Source organism: Ursus americanus, chromosome 10 (genome assembly GCF_024610735.1).
Source record: "Ursus americanus isolate L20-20 chromosome 10, mUrsAme1.1.p, whole genome shotgun sequence".
Lineage (NCBI taxonomy): Eukaryota > Metazoa > Chordata > Mammalia > Carnivora > Ursidae > Ursus > Ursus americanus.
The window spans coordinates 19444498-19463660 of NC_142136.1; the positions used below are offsets into that span (position 1 = coordinate 19444498).

General features: G+C 33.9%; 1 long non-coding RNA gene across 1 annotated transcript in view; it reads left to right on the top strand.

The window, feature by feature from the left end:
• The window catches only part of LOC148109336 (uncharacterized), a 442778-nt gene that overhangs the window by 401849 nt on the left and 21766 nt on the right, over positions 1–19163 (top strand). The window contains exon 5 of the long non-coding RNA XR_015725912.1: positions 1974–2085. This is a non-coding gene — a long non-coding RNA (uncharacterized LOC148109336). The remainder of the gene's footprint in view (positions 1–1973; positions 2086–19163) is intronic.

Here is a 19163-nt window from a genome sequence, read left to right on the forward strand (position 1 = left end):
ACCCTGGCGCCTCTGGATGTTCCCATTTTAAACTGTGGATTCAAGCTGACAGGAATAGTCTTTAAAATATAATTTTTAAGTACAAAATTATGAGTTTTTCTAAAAAATATTATTTTCCATTGAAGTGAAGCTAACATGTATATAATTCTCAGAAAAATAATCACACATTTGGTATTATGTCCAGTATATACGGTTGAAAAATTGTGATTGTAAAGCATAATGAAAAATAAAAGTCACAGTTTAATTTTTGAATATGAAATGGAATTCAGATTTTTAAAATGCAAATTTTAATATTCAAAGACAAATTTATTTTTATGCTTATTTTTTCAATGTGATAAATATGTGTATGTATGTGCAAGTCACTCAAACCTATTTCAAAAATAGGTTTCTATCAGGGCAAATGAAATATGGATAGACAATACAAGTGCCTAGATAAATTATAACTCTGCCATAAACAAAATTATTGACCAAATGTCTAAATAATTCTAGTTGGTAAATTTAGGTTCATAAAATCTATAATTTATATATGTAACATATCCATCAGCTGAAATTAGTAAGTAATTGTTATTAACAATGCTGTTATGCCAGTTAATAATGACTTATGAATCCTATCTACCACAAGGAAGAACAAACAGAATTTGTTGATTGTAACTACATTTAGGGCTGCTTCATTGCACGACTTCAGTACATATTTTCATATCTTAGTCTATGTATGCATAGTGTCTAGAGTATAAGGTACAAAGTGTGCATCTGTGCACAGTGACTTTGTGTTTGCTTTTATCCTCAAGGCTTTGTGTAGAATTCACTGGTTGTATTTGCAAATGGAAACCAGATCCACAATTTGTAAACCCATTGTTCCTACACTTAGTCCTGGTTTAAGGTTCGACAACACATTTAATATCTACAGCTCAGTTTATTCATCTGCAAAATGGGAATAAAATTGGTGTAATATTACAAAAATATTTTTTGTAAAAGTTACATATGTACAAACTACTGGATTCAGCTCATATAAGTAATCAAAAGTGTAGCTTAATTTAATGATACTATTGAATTGATGAAACTCATCAATTTAATATAGTTATTATTTAATGGCATTAGGAAGACAATTTCATGGCAAAATGAATGACTAGATATTTTAGAGTGATGTCAATTTAAAAACGTACTTAAAAATACTACCTATTATGTGCTTATGATGAAGAGAAGTATAACTTTCGAGAGCTCAACTGATGTGCAAACCTAAGAGAGACACATTGATTCTTAAATATTATTTTCTCTCCTTAGATATTAAAGATTGAGTCTCCTTTGTTTGGCACAGAGAACATAAACAGATTTATAAAGAAGCATCCACAATCATGTCTACATGATGAGAAGTCTAGAGTGCTTCTGAACAAACCCATGTCTGAAGTAAAGACAGTTAGTTATTCTCTGCAGCACTCACACTTCACTCCAGGGAAAGCTCAATTCTTTTTTATCACAAAGGAATATAGAATTGGGAAAAAATTAATTGTCAGAGCCAGAAAGATTACCTGAAGCTATAACAGAAGAGAGGTTAGCAAGCAGAAGAGTGGGGAGAAAAAGAAAAACACTGGTGAGAACACATTATTTATGAAATATTGCAAATGGCCTACTGTAAAAAGGATATAAATATCTCTAAGTAAGCTTAATTTATTTTCACTGTTGAAATTGAATTTTTTATATCAAAATTTCTTTTGGTCAATTACTGTTATAATCCAACTAATGAAAATTCAAGGTACAAGAACAAGCATGGACATTTTAAATTCTGAATGAATTTCATTGGTAATGCTATATGAGTCTACTTTTGAACTCACTAAATGGGATTTCTCAGTCTCAGATTTATCTATCAGTAACTCAACACATTTCCTTCTTACTCCTACATAGCCTATTATCCAGGCAATTAAAAATAAAATTTGTCTAATGTAAAAAATCTTCATTTTTATTCATTAATTCAACAGGTGTTTACTGAGTACTCATTGGACCAGACACAAGAATATAGTGATGAAGAGAATATTTTTTTATGAACCTTACTTTCTACTAAAGGAAGTTGAAAATCTTCAATATAAACAGGTAAAACATCCAACACATTGTCTAGTCATAAGAACAAAGGAGAAAAAGCAAGGAAAGGAGAATAGGAGATGTTGGGGAGGTGTTGCAATAGCTCCAAATTTGGAACCTGAGCTACTAGAGATCAGGTTTACCATTTACAAAAACGTGGAAAACAGATGTGTGGAGAATATCAGGAGATCAGCTCTGGGTGCGTTAAATTTTTGATGTATATTTAATTTTCATTGGGGTTCATGAGTCTGTTGTTCAAAGGAGAGATTTAGGCTAGAAATAGAAATTTGTAAATAATTAGTGTATGCATGTATATGGTATTTAAAACCAGGGAAACATATTACCAAAGGAGTAAATACAGATAGAGACTCAGTTCAAGGGCTGAACAGACTCTAGGGTTATGATGTTGTGATATTTAGATGAGGGGAATTCCTCAGAGTTTACTGAGGAATATTGGCTAGAGAAAGAAGGAAAATAATTTTCATGTGGCAAACTAGAAACCAAGTGAAGAAATGAGTTCCAATAAAAAGAGAAATTAAAATGAAAGAGAGAGAAATGTGATTATATGTGTGTGTGTGTAATGGGCATATATATATATATATATGTGTGTGTGTGTGTGTGTGTATAATGTGAAGTCTGATTATATGTGTATATATATGATTATATGTACATATATATATACATATATACAGATACATGTGCACACACATATAGTCAGTGTGTTACATGCTGTTGATAAGTAAAGAAAGATGAATATACAGCAACATGGATATTGTAAGTGGAGTGGGTTCAAGGGAGACTGGAAGGAGAAATTTGACACAAGTTATACAGACATTTTTTTTCAAGGATTATTGTGTAAAGAAAAGGATAGGGCTATAAATGGGTAAAAAGTGCAAAGACAAATTGTTCTGTTTTGTTTTATTTTGTTTAATTTTTTGTTTGAGTGAGAGAAATTATAGCACATTTCTATGTTTATGGAAACAATCCAGTGAATAGAAATATTCGATGGTACTGAAGAAAGGAAGGAATGTTGCTGAAAGGGTAAATACAAATTTAAAGAAAAAGTAATACTTTTTCCCATGCAAAAACAGAGATACCCCGTCTCTTGCCTTTTCATAGAACATTTTCTTCAGATAGCATTTTCTTTAGGTAATTGTAAACTCTTTCTCTGGCCCTTTAATATATGTATACAAATCATTTAAAAGCTAAATAAACGTCTTGCTGGTCTTATAGCCCAAGAATGTTTTTCTCAAGGACCTGGGAAGCTTCCCTTTGAAAGGAATTTAAGGCCTTTATTTCACAGTTTCTGAGAGAAGGTAGGGGTCTCACTTCAGTAAGTGCCTCACTCCAAGTTGCAAAACTACCTTCTGTCATAAAGATAGATGTTTATTTTTCCTTTGGATAAAGCCGGTTAGCTAACACAGATGGTCAGAATTACAGGTGAATTTAGGATGAACTACATGTAACCAACGGGTGCCGTCAAGTCCTCTTAGTTAAGAACAGTTTGTCTTAACATGTATGTAATGGTTGTATCTGCTTGACTTACATAAATGGGTGATTTTTTTTCCTGTCATTAGTGGACTCTCTTTGATGTACATCACATTGTGGTTTAATGCTTATTCAATAATAAAACTGTTTTCATTCTCCTCTTTTGTGAAAGGTTTTCTGGGTTGGCAGGAAATTTTGTTTTTAATTGTATTCCCCCAACACCATACAGTAACCAAGTAGAGAGGCTGGCCTTAGCTAGTTGCTGAGGTAGTTTATCTTTATGGAAAGAGAGAAGGTACAATCTACGGCCACAAATAAGATGGTTGTTTCATATTAAAGACGAGACAGCAGGCCCCAAAGGGAAATTGCCTATGCTATGCCCCGTATCACCGAACTACGACTTAGGGTAATTACAGTTTCTACTCTCCTAGAAATGGAATCTTGAACCAGTCAGTCAGTAATCACCTGATCAGCACTAGTAAGGCAATCTGCCTGATGGACCCCTGCCATTTCCCAGGGGAAGGTATTCTTGCAATAACAAACCTGCTTTTTTGCCTAATGTAAATTCCTTGTCCTGTTCCCTTCAGCCTATAAAAGTCTTTCATTTTGTACAGCTCCTTTGGAGCGCCTTTCTAGCTGCTAGATTGGATGCTGCCTGATTCGAATCAATTTTTGCTCGGTTAAACTCTTAAAATTTTCCATATGCATCAGTTTTCTTTTAACAGTAGAGATGGTGGTGAGAACTTATGGAAATTCTCTTTTGATTATTTTTCTTTTCTCGGTGATAAAAGGAAGTGAGGCCAACAATGAGAGATAGGATGTGATTTTTGAAGTGCCAAAGTCGAGGATCACAAATGGTCACCTAGGAGAGTAGGGAGATAAAGGTCAAGAAATGCAGCACTTTTTCTAGGCATTGCTAAGGTCCATACGAGAGGAGTGTTAATTAGTTTAAACTGAGTCAGGTCAGCGTGGAGATATTTTTCTCCAAATATCTTGAAGCATAATAGTTGTTGTACGAACTTGGTGGAGAGTTATAGGGTTATGTTTCAGACAAGTAAGCATGAAGAACAATGAATGAAAAGAGGCTAAAGTCATTGAAGGTTTCAACAAGAGAATGATTATAGTGATTGACTGTGGAATTCAGGCTGACACAAACATATCAGTTACTTAAAACATATTAATTGCCTATTAGAGCCCAGACACTAGAATAAAATACGAACAGGAGAGTGTCCTTTGTGTTTTATTAGAGAGAGCACTGTAAATTCATGTAAACACATACATAAGTTAATTACCATCAGAATTGTTAAGGGCATGGAAGAATATGAAATAGGAAGATAGACATAGAGCTGGGAGTGGTTTTTGAACCTGTAAATCGGGGTAGGCCTGACTGCAGAAGTTCTGGATTGAGACCTGAACCCAAAGCCATGCTGCAAAGATTTGAGGGAATCACATTTAAAAAAAAAAAAAAAAAAAACAGTGGCAATGAAGACAAAGGTAGAGTGAGCTGGGACACATTTGAAAGATCAGATGTTGGCCGCATAGTCAATGAAGGTTAGCTGGTTGAGGGTTAGATACGGACGGGTAGGGAGGAACCAGATCAGGGAAGGGACCACATAGGATTTTATTCTGATTATGGTGGGAAGATAATGGAGGAGTTTAAGCAGGAGAGAAGGTTTTTAAAAATGTACCTCTTGAAAATATAACTATGATCATTCTGTGGAGAATGGATGTGGGATCTAGAAGTGGAGCCTGGGAGATCTGAACAAGATTGTTATGGGGGCGCAGGTGAGAAATGATGCTAACTTAGAATAGGGCTTTGGAAGTATAGGTCACTAAATAATCAGATTCTAGTAGTTCTGCAGAGTGGGCGCACAAGTATTAGTGAATGGAAATGGAGGTAAAGTAAAGAAGGGGATGGGTAACCATATACTTAACTATATACTTTTTTGTTCTCTTTTTCAAACCCTCACCCAGGATTTCAGTTGGAGTTTGGGGGTATGCTGACCAAGTTCTACCTCAAGAATGCACATGTCTTCTCTTTTCCTCTCTGTCTCAGTATTTCTTGAAAGTTCTAGGAGCCCTTATCCTCTGTATAAAAGAATCTTGGAAATTCGGGGGAATTAAAACACTTAGAGACAGTCCTCAATCAGTAGAGGGTGGACGCTGTGGGGAGATTTCCCAAGTTCCTCTCCTGCAGATGAACAGTTTTAAGAGGCAGTCTGTGTTCCTCTCAGAGGTCCTGATGGAATTGACCACCCAATGGCTACATCAGCATTCTCAGTAACACACCCTACATTGCCTTTCCCCCTTTCTGTCTCATGCTCTCTGCTTCCTTTCTCCTGCTTTGTGGTACCATCTTCCAAATAAACTAACTCTATCTCAGTCCCTGTCTTAGGTTCTACATTTAGGGTAAGCCAAATGAAATCATATGTTTTTATTAAGGATAAAAATAGAGATAAAAGAAAAATTCCATTCATTAAGGATAACAATGAAACTTAAAAATATTTCAGAGCTTAAGAACAAAAGTAAAAAACCCTCAAACTTGCCTTAGTGAAGTGATAAGATAAAAGGATTTTGAACCTAGAATTCTATACTTAGCCTGAGTAAACAACTAGTATGGGGGAAAAATACATTTTTAGACATGCAGTGCCTTGGGAAATGTATTTCTGAAAAATTGACCCATAGAGTCACTCAACAAAATAGTAACAAAAATATGAATTAAAAAAAAACTATTATGAATGAAAAAATCACCATGATAATTAGGGTCTGCTTGTAATTGCTCAGCACTGTAGAGTAACCAAGATATCTTGGTAGCAGTTCAGTGTACATATTTGAAAATCTACTTACAGGAAATTATTTGTATGACTGCCTGTAAGTAGTGAGGCTTAACTTGTTGTCTTCATGTTCCAAGCTCTTGAGATCTAGGATAAAACATGGTAGAAAAATAAGTTTTTAGGCTCCTGAAGATTTGTCTTGATCTTTTTAGTATTTTCTAGTAGTAAGAATAAAAAAGTTGACCATGTTTACTCAGAACACCATTCCCTCATATAATGTATATTATCATACAGGTCTTTAAAAAGACAATAAAAATGACAAGATAAAAACTAAATAGAAATAACGATTCTTCTTATTAAGTGCAACATAGCAATATATTATCATAATAACCCCACTTTCGATACCACTGCTACACAGTTTTAAGTTCAAAAACTAATTTCTAATATAGATTGGGTTCCATTTAGTTTTATAATGAGAAGAGTGTTGAAATATGAATTAAGATATTTTTCTTTGATATCTTTTTTACCTGTTGGTAAACCTACCAGCAAGTTTGTGGGCACATGGAATGCAAAAAAGTACTCTAGGGTACTTTCTTGCCTGCCTTTTAATTCCTAATTATAAACTGTTTTTAGGAGAAAGAGGCTGCAGTGAGAGGGAATGCAGTGATGGGAGCAAAAACTATGGGGAATTGGAGGCAAAGTAGGCTCGGTGGGGGATGAAGATGAAGAGGAGGAAAGGAAGGAAGAGGAAAGAGAACGAGTCTGTGAGACAGTTTGAGATTTCCTCAGACCAAAAGGAAATTTCCCAGAAATACCCCAAAACTCCACAAGACTCCTTCCTGATGTTCAGCTGTTCTCTGAATATCTGGCAGGACCTCAGAGTGTCTTTGTGGTATGTGGGAGGATTCTAGAGCTCTGAGCTTTGCCAAACAGTTTGGTAACACAAACATGCATAGCAGGTGACCTGAAGAGAACTCAGGGACTGGAAATCATCAGTAACTATTAAATTGACTACTGGAGGGGACCAGTAGGCACTTTGGCCCCAAGAAACCAGGTTCTGCCTTTAGGGCTAAAGGAGACTGTTGATAATGGTGCAGGTTAAATGTCCCATTCCCCAGTTGAAATAAATGCTAAAATCAGGATTAATTTGATTTCTCAAAAATATACAGAGGAAATATATCGTGTTCTTAGGGTTTATAAACTACAGTTCAAAGCAGTTTCATGAATTGCCTCATTCCTAGACATTTAGTCATAGAAGTGTAAAAAAAATGTAGAATTGGGGATATACTAGCATAAAAATGACTCCAATTTGAATCATATTGGACTGATTTGCTTCCACCTCTTCTGTGACCACAGTTAAGCATGGAATTTAAGACCGCTGATTGAACGACGTGTGGAGGTCCTGGTTGAAGGATTTCAGTAAAGACATAAAAAGTGTTGTGTAATTATGATAAAGAGAGATGTGTGTTTTATCTTGTCTTTTGCAGGTTTTTGTTTATTTATTTTAATTCAAACACATTCAGACAGATATTTTGCTTTTCAGTTTCCCTAGAAGCATAGCCTGAGGCAAATACTCGCATGCAAGTAGTTTATTTGAGTGGTGATCCAAGAAACTCTGGCAAGGAATGTGGAAGTGAGGCAGAGAAGGGAAAAGAGCCAACATCCGGTGCATTATCAAGGAAGCTCCTGCTGTGGGTAATTGGAGCTTAATCTTGCTGGTGAATTCTGAGAGCAAGTATACAACAAGCACCTCAGAGTTATTCCTCCCACGGGGCAAGGGAGCCAGAATATTGGTACACAAATTTCCATCCTTCATTGGTGGAGGGCTTTCCTTGGGAACCTTAATCTTAGCACATCTGGTTGGCTGTGAGTATGTGAATGTAGCAAAAGAAAGCCTTAGGCAAAAAGAATCACATGCTGGGATTGAGGAGCCCAGCTCAAGAACAGAGACTTTAGGGGCGGGGGCAGGAATTAAGAGCACACACAATACTTTTATCACAGAATCCACCTATCCCTGTTTTCTGATATTTGACTGCTTGATTCATTGATAAACATGACTGTCTGGCCTTAACAGGCTTTTGAGTTCACAATTTCTGACATCACGGACTAGTTGATTCTCATGATTACAGATTTTTTACTTACTGTCTTAAACAATGCTAGAAATGAGTTTTTAGAAGTTTTCAAGGGAAAATCACACCCAAATGAACTTGTGTTAAATTAGCATTCTGTAAAAATGTGCATGCAATCCAAAATTCACTTGGGGGTGGGGGGAGCCACAGAAATATTCTCTGAAGGATAAATAAATGATCTTATATATATATTTTTTCACATTCTGACATTATGAAGTTATTTGTTTAGGTAATAGAGAGTACGTATTTTCTGTTTTCCGTATTCAAGCTTTCATGCCACTTATATAATTGAACTAAAATTATAGGTCATTTAGAAGGTTAGTAAGAGATAAAGGCATAATTCAAATTTGCTAGTCTTTGCTTTGGTAAGTGAATGATTTGGAACATTGTAGAGCAATGGAAAAGGATATGGTCCTGAAGTCTTATGCTCATTTTAGTTCCACCTGATTAAATTAATATTTATATAAACAAATAAGTTTGGGTCAAATCCTTTGATTATTAAACTCTTGAAAAATGAACAAAAATGAATCAAACCATCAAGTTGCATTATATGAGTCAATGCTAAAATGTATGGATTCCTACGTTTTTAAATATCTGTTATTTACCTTTCATTCATTTATTCAAAACTCACAGGCATCTACCACATCATAGATCTTAAGAATATTGTACACCCTTGTTATAGCAATACTGGCAGAGCCTAGTACTTTCTTTGGTCAGGCCATCTAAGTGGGAACACAGGCACTCATATTAAAAATCTCTATGATATGACAAATGCTTTCTGTAATTTAAAGATAATAACCCTGGCATCTGCTTACTAATTTTTGCCAGTGCATATATAAACGAATACCAGAAATTTTGATGCATAAATGATAATGAATGACCACAACGGTGGTATTTTCAGCCTTACTTCTTCCAAAAACAGCTGGAGAATAAATGTTTTGTTGTAATTCCTGATCTTAAACTTAATCAAAGGTAAAATAAATTATATTTTTAATTTCACTATATAGTGTTCTATAACAATTACTAAAGGACATTACACATTGAAAGGAAGGATAACTAGAAACAAGTAAGTCATTTTATAATATTAAATTTAAAGATACAGGAAGTTACTGAGTTTTAGAATTTCCATGGATTTTAGAAATAATCTCATTGGAATCATTCTTTTTGAACGTGAGAAAAATGACACTCAGCTTATTGGCATGCCTAAACTGAAATAGCCTGTGGCAGCACCAACATTTGAGCACAGACATCCTTTCTCCAAAGCTTAGGTACAATGTATCATTGCTTCATTAAGAGTGGCAGGGGATCCAGTCTTCTATAAACACCCGTAATTATGTTTTTCACCTATCGTAGAGTCAATATCTCTGTATTCCCCTAACCATGCAGCACTGGTGATCCAGCATCTACAGCCCTGATTATAGTCCTATAGTAAATGGAGCAGAATATGTTACATGTTTATTGGGAGCACAGCAGGGAGTTAAGCTGTTTGTGGATGTGTATGCTCTAGATTATAAATAAATCCTTGCCTAGCACAACATGGCAGTGTAACAAAACTCGGCTCTGCCAGTGACCTTAAATAAAAAACCCCAGGCATCTTTACCCAGCCACTTACTCATTCCATTTGATAAGATTTTGGCTGATAGAAAGAAAAAGCTCTAGCTAAATGGTTTTGCTGAAATGGTATAAATGAAATGCAGGGAAAACATGACTGTACTGAGGGAGAAATGGTGGTGGATGAACTTTCCACTGAAAATAATGAATGAATAGTTGCTTCACTGAGAGAATTTTCCAGTAGACTAAATTGTCAAAGATCTTAATATATTATTGTATGAAGCCAGAGATTTCCTAAATTCAACCTACTCTCTGAATTTGTCAATCATCTCTTAAACATATTAATCAGTTTAGGGTTCAGTTTGTTAAATCAAGACTTTGTTGTTTTAAATGTAAGTTTTTAAAGTACTAGGCAGCAACTTTTGTACTATACAGTACAATGGATATGGATAGAAGGGATATAATGGTTATAAGAACCCTATGGATATAATGGTTATAAGAATTCTGTACTCTTAAATGTATTAGTATAACATTCATAAACATAACACTTAAAATGTAGCCACTATAAAAGCATTACATATTAACAATAGAAGTGTTCCATTTGGGAAAAGATATTCAACTTTCCACACAAAGGTAACTAATATCTTATTTGATTTGTAAAAGTACATTGTTAGTCAAAATCATCAAATACTGAGCCATCACTCAAGGAAAAATCGTGTTGCATTTTTTTGTGTGAGATGAGTTTCTAGTAGTTGTAAGACACACTTTTTACATAACCATCTTTCACTAAAAAGCCATGAATATTTTGCACACATTCTTTTTCAGCATATCATATTCAGCACCTGCAAAATGGAGTTAAGCCTTGTTCAATTTAATTCAGAGTATTACAATAGAATGAAATTAGATAAAATATGTGAGAACATTTTGAAAATGAAAACCAGTCTATAAATATTACCTCTAGGAAAGTGTTTGAGACATAAATATTAAAAAATAATTCTAAGTATAGAAAACCCAATAAACAGACCCTCATTAAGAAAGATGCTTTTTGGGTTGCCTGGGTGCTCAGTTGGCTAAGCATCTGACTCTTAATCTCAGCTCAGGTCTTGATCTCAGAGTCATGAAACCAGGCCCCATATTGGGCTCCATGCTTGGTGTGGAGCCTACTTTAAAAAAAAAAAAAAAAAAAAAAAAAATCCTTCACAGCAAGGTACAGGAGTTGCTTTTTTTTGGGGGGGGGGCGATCACTTAATCTCAATGCTGGTAACATAACTGTACTTCCCAGTGCTAACACTTTTTTGTGTTGTGTTTCTAAGTCCTTTTACTTCCTATTAGACTCTCTATTTCACTGATCTTGTCAGGATTTTTTGCCCCATAAATAAACATACAGTTATTACTCATTTGGCAAACCTTTGATTTTAATATGGCTTTATTCAGGTCTGTACACAAAGATACACAAATAAATCAGTGCCATCTTAGTATTTTTCCAGAGTTTGCGAGAACTTGAGAGATCATCAACACAACTTTTTCATATGCACAGTAACTACAATTTTAAATGATTTATATAATAGATATAAATAGGTAATAAAATAGCAAAAGCAGATTAACAAAGAACCATCTGAGAAACATGATGGATGCTAAACTCAGAAAGTAAGCTTGATTCAAGGATCTACCATTTACTGGGTTTATAATATGCGGTCTTTGCAATATTTTTTGCCCTCCTCCTCAGATTCTACATGTGAGAAACTATATAAATAAAAATAACATCAAACTTAAAGAACGTTGTTACTAATTCCATGCTTCTATAAAGCAATCAAAATTTCCAAATTCATTTGTAAAATTACTTGAATATTTACTTGTAAAATTTTGTTATATTTTCCAACTCAAGTAAAATACATTATGAAGCATATGAACATCTTAAGTTCACTTATTTAAACTAAAAACAAACAAAAAATAATTCCCAAAGTTGTTTTTCTAGACATTTCACTTTCTGGAAGTAATGGTAGGTCTTGGTTAATGCCAAGACATCTCGTATGTCTAAAATATAAAAATTCAGATGAACAATGAAGAATCCTTTCACTGAGAGACCACAGAGAAATACTAAACAGTTGATTTGCCAAATAACTAGAGAGTTCTCAAAACAACTTACATAAACTACTGCAAGGCAGATAATTTTGTTGTATGAATAAAGAACACAGATATTTAGATATATGCTATCCTTTTTTAATTGCAATAAGGTTTTGAAGAATCTTATGGCTAAAAGTATTTTTCATCATTTTAATTTTTGTTTGAGTGTCACATCTTATTGCTTGGCATACCTTAGTCCAAAGTAGGTAATGTAAGATTTTAACTCTTCTAACATCTATGTGGTAGATGTTAGATGTTTCAACTCTATCAATGAAAACTGCCCATTAATTCTACGGCTTACGTTTTCTCAAATATGAAGGAAATGGATTACAATAACTGTAAAGTGAGACAGAAAAAAAAAAGGCCAGCTCTCTCAAATCTCATCAACTCTCCCTTATAGAATTCTCAGCTTCCTCAAATTTCTCTCTATATAGTTTTGTCGATTTCCAGAACATTCTTTCTGATATGATTTGATCCTCTCGGGTCATTCTTTGAAATTTGCCATCATAAATCTCATGCAGTTATAGTCGAGAGAGGATGTCTGTCTCAAGAGCACCTATAACTATGAACTTCTGTTAAGTTACTGATCGTGAAATAAGGCTGTGAATATCTTTCCTCATCACAACTGAAGTCATTGTTACATAAGTATTCAATCTGCTGATAGAACTGCTAAAATTTAGTCAAAAGTTCTCTTAGTCTTTATTTATGATTTCATTTCAGCATTTTTTCTTTTGGACATGGGTATGATCCCATGATGGTCATGTGATAAATTCAGTGATCGATATTCTACCCAAATGGCATCCTTTCCGAGTAAGATTTACTAAGTCCCTTAAACAGATGGAGCCCTTCTATCTCATACATCATTACCTATATCATGTTATATACAAAAAAATACTTAACACCTTCACTTAAAATTAATTCAACTCATATTTATTATGTACCCACTACAGATATTCAAGATTGTACTGGACAATACATTCACAAAATTAGAGTATAAAGTGATAAGTGCAAAAGAGAATGCTGATTAACATTATAGATTTAGAACTAAGTGCCTGAGTTACTATCTATATAACCATGAACAAATTATTTAACTTTACTAAACCTCAGTTTATTGATCTGTACTAATAAGGGTAATAATGATACTTACTTTGTATGATTGAGGTAGGGATTCAATAAAATTTTGCATATATGCACCTAACACATATAATAAATGCTGTTATTGCTATTATCTTGTGCTTATTATTTCCATTAATATTTGAATCGAGAAGGTGCTATTTCATTTGAGTTTAGAAAAATATTTGTGTTTAGAAAAAAATAGAAATAGAGTATGAGTGAAGATATATAGAGTCAGTGAAGGTAGAAACAATAGCATTAATAAAATAGTATACAGTTAATAGAAAAAAATTAGAAGGGAAATTAATTTTCTGCTCTAATTTTACCTAGTCCCTCCAGAAGTCCTTAAAAGAGAAAAGAGGGGCACCTGCATGGCTCAGTCAGTTAGACATCTGACTCTTGATTTCGGCTCAGGTCATGATCTCATGGTGGTGAGATAGAGCCCTAGTCTGGCTCCATGCTCAGCATGGAGTCTGCCTGAGATTCTCTCTCTCCCTCTCCCTCTGCCCCTCCCCCTGCTCATGATCTCTTTCTCTCAAAATAAATATTTTTTTATATAAAAAGAAAAGATACAGAGCAGAAATATTCAGAATAAAATTTTTTAAAAAACTATATACGATTAGAAGAAAATTATAAAACTTTAACTTGATGTATTTCATCTTATAATTATGGTTTAAAATACTATCTCTCGACAATGTCCTAGGAGACAATAAAGCACACCTTTCAAATTTATACAAAACCACTTGGAAAAAATTGTAGTTTTAAATGAGATCACAGCAATTGTATATGGAGAGATTATTAATAGGACATATGGTTATTGCCACTGATGTATCGTAACTATATTCTAGCAAGCATGCCTAGCAAAATGAATGTGCCTTTCACAGAATTGAGAAATTGGGATTTTCTTGGTTCGCATAAACATCATTAAGGTTGTCAGGACAATACAAAATGAATGTACATATGCCATGACATTAAGTGTAACATTTTGGTCAAAACTGCTTTTGGACCACCATTAGAAAATGCTGCTTTTAGAAGCAAATCAAAGGTTTACTGTGTTTTTTTTTCCATGTAAAAATGCTTGGTATAATATTCCTATGTTTCTGAAATCTGAATAAATTATGGCATATTCTATTTGGGGAATTACACACTTAAAAAATATTATATAGCTATCAATTTAGTTTATGAAGAGCTACCAGATGGAATTTGCACTGTTTCCTGTGCCATCCTTGTCAATTAATTCTGGCAAGCAAACCAATCAGGTAACAAGGATGGACAGGTAGTCAAAGAAGAGAAAAATGGTTTTACTTCCTCCCATGGCTTGATTCTCATCTTAGTGAATGAAATAAATAGAAAATTTTATATCGGAATGATCACAATGTTAATGATTTCCCCACATTTAACCCACTTTCAAATTTTTTTAGAATGTGGTCTGTAATATTATTTAACATAAATTATAAAAACCATAACTTTTCAAATGTATTTAAAAAAACACTTGTAATATTGGGCACCTGGGTGGTTCAGTCCGTTAAGCATCTACCTTGGGCTCAGGTCATGATCCCAGGGTCCTGGGATCCAGCCCTGCGTTGGGGTCCCTGCTCAGCGGGGGTCTGCATCTCCCTCTCCCTACACCTCCCCCTGCTCATGCTCTCTCTCTCTCTTTCAAATAAATAAATAAAATCTTTAAAAAATACCTTTAATATTAATTTAAAATTTAAAATAATGTTCATCCTTTAATAAATTTATGTAAGTGAATAGAATTGAAAAAATAATGAAGTACAGAGTATCAAAGATTTTCCTTTTCTACAGTTTATCCAATTAATATAAATGTATGCATAGTCGCATAGATGTTAATATACAGCTGCTTAATAAAGCACAGAAAACCAAATACTTTCCAAAAGGATATATATTCTGGTGAAAAAAGAGAAGTGTGCCAAGTAACACCCACATACACTTGTGTATCACAAATATATATACAGATATATCTCACATATATGTGATATCTATCTATCTATATATAGATAGATAGATATCACATATATATTCATTCTTGCAACTGATTTTAGCCAAATCTACCTGACAGAACCCTGGTTCTGGTACAATTTCCAAAATGAAACTAGAACAAATTTTTTTTAATTTAAATTTATTTCATGAAATCTTGAATAACATACAATAAACTTTTCAAATTGTTAACAGTTCTTGGCAGTTGACCTCTCAACTGAGCATTTTCAGCAATGCAAAGAAATGAGGGCAATGATCCCTTATTACACATAGTCTGGAAAATTCTAATCCAGTGGCATAAAACCCTTGTCTTCAAAATATACATCTACATGCCTTTATTCATAATTTCAGTGACATGCATCTTATTTCTAGCCCAGAGTTTTTTCCTGCCCAATCAAAACCTGCTGTGCATGTGAAACCTATTATATTAAAAACACATTTACATAAAAGATGGTTCCATGAAATTTAAAAACGCCATGAGGAGAAAGATGAGTAAAAGATCAAGTTTACGTTATCTTACTGAGCTTGATAAAGCTCATACTCTTCCTTTGATTTTAATTACATATCACTTTCTATAAATTATTTAATGAAAGAGAGCTCATTGTCTTCAACATATCATGGATTTCCAATAGAATGATTTCTTTTTTTTTATGTTAGATTTGAACAATTCATACTCCTTGTGAATTTCGATTTCTGTATCCCAAAATAAAAAACAAAACAGCAGACTTACGTGATTAGGCCTCATATTTACATTAGGCAGTATCACTTGAAGCATTTGAGCTCTGTCTGTCCTGACTGGCTTCCTGTAAGATGAACTCTGTTTTCTAAAGAACACCTAAATGTAACTGGAAAGCATCCTATCACAGTGGTGAAGAGCATGGCCATTAAAGTTAAAGGGATGCTTGACGGTTTATCCTGACACTTAAGATAGAATTTTTCAAAGTAATTGAATATGCCAAGTTTTAAGTTTCATAATCTGTCAAATGAGGTAGTGATAGCTCCTCCAGTTTGTGTGAATTAAAATCATTTCTGGTCTAGCAAGTAATTGAAGAGTAACTATTAATAATTGGTATTGGAAAATATCGGTGAGAGGTATTTGTGATGGTCTATAACAGGAAGATTTACTTAAGAAGGAAAATGATCTCCTATCTATACAAGACTTTTTCAGTGGGGTTTTAACAATTCACATTTAGTTTTTCCTTATCTGGCAGTTTTAAGAACTTTCATGTCATGTTAATAAAATTACTGCCAGTTTTTAAAATAATTTGCAAATCTGTAATACTATCAACCTATACATTACGGCTTTTCCCACTTTTTAAAATAGTTTATTATCTTTCATTTGTAATTGTCTTCATGTATTTATAGAACTGCAAGCTTATCTATAACATAAACAGTTCCCTCATATTTATCAAAATAAGGAATATAAGGAGTCAAATACCATGGATACAGGGTTAATATGTAACACTGGAAAAAGATACAGTAATGTTAGTCACACAGGAAAGAGAATAACACAATAGAAAGTGAGACATAGGACAAAGCACCAAAGCATGAGTTTAAATTAATATGGGCATGAAGGAAATCATTCTTCCCATGCACATAAGTGTGTGGAAAGCACATTCAAAATTTAATGGTGAGAGAGAGGACATGGCTCAAGTTGAGGGAAATAAACCAGAGTCAGATATTAAATGAATATATAGGACAAAGCACTAAGAGCAAGAGAGTACATAAAGCAGAGGAAATGCCAGTGTGCAAAAAATGGAAACCCAAAGCAGCAGAAAACAATCAGGTATTCATGCATATTAGCCATCACAGAGTATAGTGAAAATATAGTTCAGACTTTTGAGTTAGACAGATATGTACTGCATTCGAAAGCCAATTCAATTATTATCTGTGTAAATGTGCTTCTGACTCAGTCCACTCAACTGTAACAATAGAAAAGATAATATTCTCTCTGGCTCTTAACAAATGCTAATCAATTGCTATTGATGTTTTGTAGCGATACAGGCAAAAGACAATCTAGGTTTTGAGGTACCTGAAGCTGATAAAATTTGTGAAGCCCTCTTAGGAAAAAAAATGTAAATTGCAATTACCAATTTACATAAGAATACGAATTTAGAATGAGAAAGTAAATCATAAATTAACAAATACCACAAACTTCACAAAGTCAAAAATAATAACAAAACAATTTTATTAATGAACAGCTCAACACAGCCAAAGAATATATTTTTTCCTACAATATCACTAGCATATTTTATGACGACTTTTTCATAGTACAGTGATTTCATAATACACTTTTATAGAAATTATAGTTTGCTCTCTCCTCTAGCTTAATTAAAATTTATCTTAAATTATTATTATTAAAGAGAAGCAGGTTTAGAAAAAAGTTCACTTGGGTTCACAACTCAATACTGGAAACATCATGCAAATATTCAGAATTATTGTTAAATTTGGATAAACTGTTAAGAAGATTCTTTCACTTAGACTACAAAAATACAGGGCATTGCAAATTTTCATTTGCTGTGATGTCTTAAATATTAGCTGAACTGATGGTACTAATTAGCTAGTTTATCATGAATGATTCTACAGCATTACTTACATAATGGATTTTGTGTCTTACCTTTTTCAGTGTCAGTATTTTGTATCAAACCAACAACAAATACATCGTGGCCAATGAGTTCATACAATGCGATGATAAGTGGTAGGATGTAAAAAATTCAGTCCACACACTTAAGTACTCAATATTTGTTTTAATGCTATAGGCTTATGCCCTACAAATAGAGGATTTCTGGTACATTCTACTTCACACAATTCCAATACAAGTGAAAAATTATTTTCTTACATTGTATATGCTGCATTACTGAGTATATTCCTGGAAGAACACTACTTTTTTTTTTTTTTAATTCTTTTTCTTTTAAAGATTTTATTTATTTATTTGACAGAGATAGAGACAGCCAGCGAGAGAGGGATCACAAGCAGGGGGAGTGGGAGAGGAAGAAGCAGGCTCATAGCGGAGGAGCCTGATGTGGGGTTCGATCCCATAACGCCCAGATCACGCCCTGAGCCGAAGGCAGACGCTTAACCGCTGTGCCACCCAGGCGCCCCAATAACACTACTTTTTTAAATAGACATCAATGAGAACCAATCTTCTTCATATAATTTTATATTTCTCAGGATAGTATAGTTTCCCACAGAATAGCTTCTGGCTTCAAGCATTTGAAATCTTGTTACTCCTCGACTCACATCTGATGCCAGGCAGTTTGTCATAGCACGGTGATGTCATAATATCATTTCAAGGTTTACTCCTCTGGCACAATATGAAGTGAACAAGCATGGTAGGCAGTACAATTACTTCTGGAAGCTAGTTCTACTCCGAGACTGATAGCAAAAATCTTACTGTCATTGGAGGTGCCAGTAATACCCTAAAACATTTATTCCACAAAGTTCAAACTCTACCTTCTCAACTTTTTCTGAGCCAGATCCTAAAAATGACTGTAAGCACTCCAGCACCACACAACAGAAGAATAAATAAGAGTAGAAAGAAACTGTTTTTAAGCAAATGTAGATAACATATCTTTTTTAAAAAACATAGGACCATATGCATTGACTAGCTCAGATTACCATAAAATTCCTCAGATTTTATGTTTCCATAGTTCTGGAGTCTTAAAGTCCATAATGAAGGTCCCAACAAATTTTGTGTCTGGTGAGAGCTTTCTTGCTCGTGAAAGGGCCTTTTATTGGTGCGTATGCGGGTATGAAGCTAAATTTATACATACAGGGAAATTTATAGGGTTAAAAGCTTATATTAGAAAGGAAGAAAGATCTAAAATAAATGACCAGAGTCCCTCGCAGGAAGTTAGAAAAAAAGGAACAAAGCACGTCTAAAGTAAGTAGAAAGAAGAAAGTAAAAAGATAA